Raw genomic sequence first — 6491 nt, 5'->3', positions numbered from 1 at the left:
CAGAAGGGGTCAGCGTTCCAAAGCAGTCCATCTGCTTTAAGCAGGCAGGGCCGTGCCTCTGGGAGACAGCCAGGTCAGCTTTCGGCAGGAGTCACAGTGTGGAAACAGGGAGTCCTTTACTTGGGCAGGTCTCTCAGGGTACGGGTATGGCTACGTCTGCTCGGATGGCAGGTCCAGGCAGCAATGGGGGAGGGCACGCCAGTTGGTCTCAGAAGAGAATAAACGCCTACAATGGGCACCCATAGGAGTGACCGGCGCAGTTCAATCAACTCATTCCCATGGGTTGTGACCCTATAGAGGGGTGTTTTCAGGGTGCCAGCCTGTTTTCCAAGTGGCAGACACAGCAGCCAAGTCATTGGCGATACCCAAGAGACAGTACAAATATAACAAGCTGCATCGAGGGTGGTGTTGGCGAGAGCTGTGAGAACAGCCCTGACTTCTGTCCACTCAGAAAAGTGGCCATGCCCGTTTTTGGTTCTGCAGAACGGACACCGAGGGGGAACAGGCACAGCGGCCTAGTGGACACCGTCAGGACAAACCCAAGCTGGAGCAGAAAGAGCCCCAATACTAGTCCATTCTTCACCATGTTTTCCTCGGGGAGGTTGTCTCACGGCAATTTCCCCAAGAAGATCCAAGTCCCTTACAGCTGCCAGGACTCGCAGTCCTTTCACTGCCACCTCCAACGGATCTAAAGTTGGCATGACAAACTGCCAGAGGACCTGAGCCATCATCCTTCCTTAAGGGCACGCCCCTCCCTCTTGTCTCCAAGTGAGCCCGCCAAAGGTGTAGTGACCCCTCAGGTGTCTGCCCAGAGCCGTCGTCAACTTCCCTCTAATCCCGCTCAGTGTGGGTGTCCATCTTGGTAACCGCTGTCTGAAAAACAGCAGCATCTCTGCCCACCCAGGGCAGATCCTCGTGCGAGCTTGCTGCAGGTGAGGAACTGAGGCTGGCCTCTGCATGGGTGAGGAAGTCCTCCCACCAAGCGGTGAGTTGGCCACAACCAGGGTACCATTAGGGCAGCTGTCTCTGAACCTGCTTCCCAGCACTCAGCTTGCAGCCACCTCCCCAACTCCTCCTCATGAAGAGACAAGAGAGCCATTTACTGCCCTTTTACTTGGTCATACGCTTTGGTCAACATATTTGCTACCAATTTCCATGGACGTCCCTCAAAATGTCATGATTTGGCCCGTGAGGTCCTCATCATTCCTCTTCCAGAAAGCCATGTCTCTGTCAGCATTTCATCTGCATCCCCAAAGCTGTCAAGAACTGTGAAGGATCTGAGATTTCACCCAATTGCAAGATAACAAGCTAGCCTGCCCTGTTCCCTGGAAGCTGGCAGAAGACACAGACTCCTGGGACCGAGACAACAGACTTCTCTCACTAATGGCACAGCCAGCAGCATGAGAGACAGGTGACACCTGTACGCTTGGTGGAGTGCTTTATGGGAGGGAAACCTTAGCTTAGGGAACTCAAATCTTTTATAATAGGCAGTAAACGTGTCTTCCCTTTGCACCAGAGGGAAACACTATCTCTGTCTTCTAAGGCTGTTGGCTACCATATATCCTTGACGATATAGCCCAGAACACAGGCAGTCAATACCTCTGCTTGCAAGACTTGCCGAGAGGCCCATGGAGAATTGTCTCCCAACACTACAATCTTTCTCATTTGGTCCCTCCATGGTAGAGGACACCATCCCCATTTTACAGATGAGAACACCAAGGCCCAGAGGAAACACATAACATGCACCAGTTCATACATTGTGGAAAGTGGTGGAGGCAGGATTCAAACCTATGTCCACAGGCTCGCACTTCTCTCCAGAGCTGACCCCTTCATCCTCGTTAGCAGCAGCCCAGGCATAAGGTTGATGGAAGAGGTGGGGAAATCTCTCTGTACCAAGTTGGTTTTCAGTGGCTCTGTGGACTTGAGCTCCCCCGTATCTCCTCTTTCCCCAATCACAGCAAATTCAAGAACAGACTCAGCTCAAAAGGCTTTGGCTTCTCATAGTCACTTGGGAGCCCACCCCTTAAGGCCTAGAAACTACCACAGAAGACTCTGATGACATCATCCACTGGGGCTAGGGCCAGACCAGCCAGAACCCTCCACCCTTGAGGAGCACCCTGGGAATCTCCAGAATCTGACTCATAACAGGATCCCAAACATGTGGACTGACAATTTCTCACTTCAAACCCCATGTGGCTCAAGCTGTGGCAACAGCTCCCCTCAGCACGGCCGGCCAGGGTGTGTGCAGGGATCCTGGCTCTGGGCCCAGGTGAGCCAAGTGACCCCAGGGGTCAGCTGACCTCAGCTCCCCACCCCCACTTCAGATCCCCAGAGTAAAGAGGGCCCAGGGGCCAGCCAAGGCCTGTCACCAAGGCAGACCAGGTGCCGCTCGACTTTCTGGAGAGCTAATGTGTTTTTGGTTGTGTGTGTTTTCTGAGGTGGTTTTGATGTTCATTGGTATTATATTTGGGGCAGCACAAAGCAGGGGATTCTTAAAGAGTCTAAATAATTGTCATCATGACCATTAATAACAACCATCCTAGTTCCATAGGTAGAGCAGGAAAGGAAAGAAGGAGCAGGGGTGGGGTGGTGTAGCCATTTTCAAAGGGTCTGCTTCTAATACAATACTTAGAAAACATCAAAATGCCGCCCATTTCATACAACTTAAGGAATCTGGCCAACACTAGAAGAGATTTTTTTCTCTCCTCTACAAAAACTCATGAATAGGTTTTTTTGTTGTTGTTAAGATGTTAAGGAAAGTGCATCTTGGACTTGCCTGTATGTATGTTTGTGTGTGTTTTTTCTAGGCATCCCTAAAGCTTCATTGTGTCCATTACTCAATTATCCTATATAATAAAGAGCTAATATGCAAATGGTCATCATGCCCTCACGCCAGGGCTAGGGGACCTGAGGCTGCGCCCCCTGCCCTGCGGGGCTTGACGGGGGTGGGGCCAGCCGGGTCTGGGTCTCATGCGATTTTGAGGCGCACGCAGGTGGACAGGGACTTGACTCTGGGTCCCACAGCACATCCCAGACTCTGATAGGAGGGAGATTTTCATATACATTTTACTAATTTTCTTTGATCTCTGACAATTCTATTATAGAGAAAGGGCAAATAGCAATATTAAAATATTTCCTCTAATTAATTCCCTTTTAATGTGCATGAATTTCATGCACCAGGCCACTAGTAAGAAATAAAAAGCAAAACTTGTATTTTTTAAATTTCCAATTAATTTGCTTGTTCAAACAAAACTGACCAAAATAAAATAAAATAAAGCTGTTGACAACATATTTTTTTTTCCAATTTTTTTATTAAGGTATTATATGTGTACATATCTTACCATTGCCCTCCCCACACCCCACTCCCATATATGCCCCCTCCCCCCAGAGTTTTGCATCCATTGGTTATGCTTATATGCATGCATACAAGTCCTTTGATTGATCTCTTATCTCCCCCACCTCTCCCTAACCTTCCCCTTGTAATTTGACAGTCTGTTTGATGCTTTACTGTGTTGACAACATATTTTAAATTGAACAGATGCTAGATGTTTCTACTAGCCAGGCCCTGTTCAAACTGCTTCACAAATATAAACTCATTTAATTTAATGTTCCTAACCACCTTATTTTTATGCCCATTTTAACAAATGACGAAACTGAGGCTCAGACGCCTTAAATAACTTGCCCAGGGTCACTTAGCTGAGGGCATAGCCTCCAAAGCTTGTGTGCTCAGCAGCCATCAAAGTCAAGTTCAGAAGTGCAGGATGGGAAGTAGGAACACCAGCTCAGGAACCAGAGAGATCTGGGTAGAATCCTCATTCCGATACTTAGGTGCTGTGTGACCTCGGGCAACTTGCTTAACTTCTCTGAGCTTCATCTATAAAGCAGGGTAAGGATTAAATGAGATGATACAAAGTGCCTAGTATAGTAGTCCCCCCTTATCAATAGAGGATATGTTGTAAGACCCTCAGTGGATGCCTGTAGATAGGTCGGAACCCTATATATATTATTTTTTTACCTATACATACATACCTATGATCAAGTTTAATTTATAAATTAGACACAGTAAGAGATTAACAATAACTAGTAAAAATATAGAACAGTTATAACAATATGTTACAATAAGAGTTATGTGAATGTGGTCTCTCTCTCACAATAACTTATCGGACTGTACTCACCCTTGTTGTGATGATGTAAGGTGATACAATGCCCAGGTGATGAGATGCAGTGAGGTGAATGACGCAGCATTGCAACCTAACGACCTAACATGGGCTACTAGTGACCTTCTGACAACACGGAACAAGCACTTTTCGACCTCCCTTTGGCGTCCAAACTGCCAACGTCACTACCTTGCACTTTGGGGCTATTATTAAGTAAAATAAGGGCTACTTGAACACAAGCTCTGTGGTACTGCTGCGGTCCATCTGATCACCACGATGTGGGCAGCGTAGAGCAGAGCCGGAGACTCAGGACAGACAGGTGATTCAAGCCGCGTGCAGGACAGAGCGGGTCGCGCGAGATTGCAGCACCACTCAGCACAGCTTGCCTTTAAACGTATGCATTGTTCACTCTGGAATTTTCTATTTGATATTTCTGGACCATCGTTGACCACAGGTAAGAAACCACAGTGACACTGTGACTAAGAGGGACTACTGTATACAAGTTCCCCAATAAATAACTGTTATTATTTTTGCTAAACAAAGAGTTATATTTCTAATGATTATCCCAGCTTCTCTCAGCAGGTCCAATATGAAAGTGCACTCTAGCTGCCACTCTTGGAACAGACTTTTGGGTGAGGGGCGGGGCCTCTCCAGAGCCCTTAGGCTCTCCCAAAAGGCACCATCTAACCATCTGGTTTAGCTATTTTACTTTTGAGGGGAAATAGAAGCCCAGAGGAGGAGGGGCCTCCCCCAGGTCATTCAGGTCTCCCATGATGCTCCAGGGAGTCCAAGGAAGTCACATTAAAAACCACCTCTCTCTTGGGCTCAGCCCATGGCCTCCGTCCCAGTCTCATGTTCAGAAATTATAGGCTGCAGGGCTGTTCCAGCCTGTGTCCCTAGTGATGGTCAGCCTGGACCCGACACCCCTTCCCCAGCACCCTCTGCCAACCCCAGCAGGCCAAAATGACACACAGCTTCCTCTGGGCGATCAGGACTACTGGAAGTCTGCAAAGGCCTCAAAATCCCAGGGTGACGAACTTTAAAACTTTCTCTTCATTTGCCTTTATTGAAAAGCATAGGGAAGCCGGGCTGACGTGGCTTGTGGTTGAGCATAAGCCTATGAACCAGGAAGTCAAGGTTTGATTCCCAGTCAGGGCATATGCCCGGTTGCAGGCTCAAACCCCAGTATGGGGCATGCTAAAGGCAGCCGATCAATGATTCTCTCTCATTGTTGATGTTTCTATCTCTCTCTCCCTCTCCCTTCCTCTCTGAAATATATATATATATATATATATATATATATATATATATATATATATATTAAAAGCATAATATGCTAATTAGACCAGACATCCTTCCAGACGTCCTTCCTTCCGGACAAAGCTGCAGTGGACAGGGGCCGTGGCAGAGGCCCCCAGCTGCGGCGGCAGATCGGGGCCAGGGCCAAGGCCCTTGCACGAATTTTGTGCATTGGGCCTCTTGTGTGTGTGTGTGTGTGTGTGTGTGTGTGTGTGTGTGTATGTATATATATATATGTATATATATAGCACATGGAACACAAAGAGAATGTACTCAGTACCACAGAACTGTACACTTAAAAATGGTTAAAATAGCTAATTTTATGTTGTGTATATTTTATCACAATAACATAAAAAAGCATAGGAAGATGAAAAGGTTCTAGAGATGGATGGTGGTGATGGTTGTACAACAAAGCTAATGTACTTAATGCCATTAACCTGTACACTTAAAAATGGTTAAACCAGTTAATTTTATGTTATACTAGAGGCCCGATGCACGAAATTCATGCAAGGGGCTCGGCCCTCGCAGCCCTGGCTTCGTCTGGAAGGTCATCTGGACAGTCATCTGGAAGGTCGTCCGGACGTTCATTCTGCTGTTTGGTCTAATTAGCATATTAGCTCTTTATTATATAGGATGTATTTTACCACAATCAAAACAAAACACACAAGTGACCTGCACCCCTGCCCTAATTGCCTCTCAACTGCTTTGCTCAGGTCACTGCTGGTTTCACAGAAGACTTTGCAGCTTTGCTGAGAGGCCAGCTCTGGAAGGAGCCCCAAGTCATGGGTTTGGCTCCCATCTGCCACTGCCTTGCTGTGTGACGCTAGTTGGCACCCTGCCCTCTCTGGGCCTTAGTTCTGTGAGTAATGGAAGTAGATGCACTCTAAGAACCTTTCCCAGTATGGATGTTCTCTGACTCTGTGTTCTAAATTATCAAAGGGACACCACCCCCAACCAGGAATTCTTGCTACCACACTCTTGAGAGGGTAGAATAAGGCTGCAGAAGATGAGCCCCCAGAGCCCTGGGCCTGAGGA

The sequence above is a fragment of the Cnephaeus nilssonii genome (assembly GCF_951640355.1).
Source record: "Cnephaeus nilssonii genome assembly, chromosome: 4".
In the NCBI taxonomy this organism is placed as follows: domain Eukaryota; kingdom Metazoa; phylum Chordata; class Mammalia; order Chiroptera; family Vespertilionidae; genus Cnephaeus; species Cnephaeus nilssonii.
The sequence above is the reverse complement of the archived record's forward strand: the minus strand, read 5'-3'. Positions refer to the sequence as shown.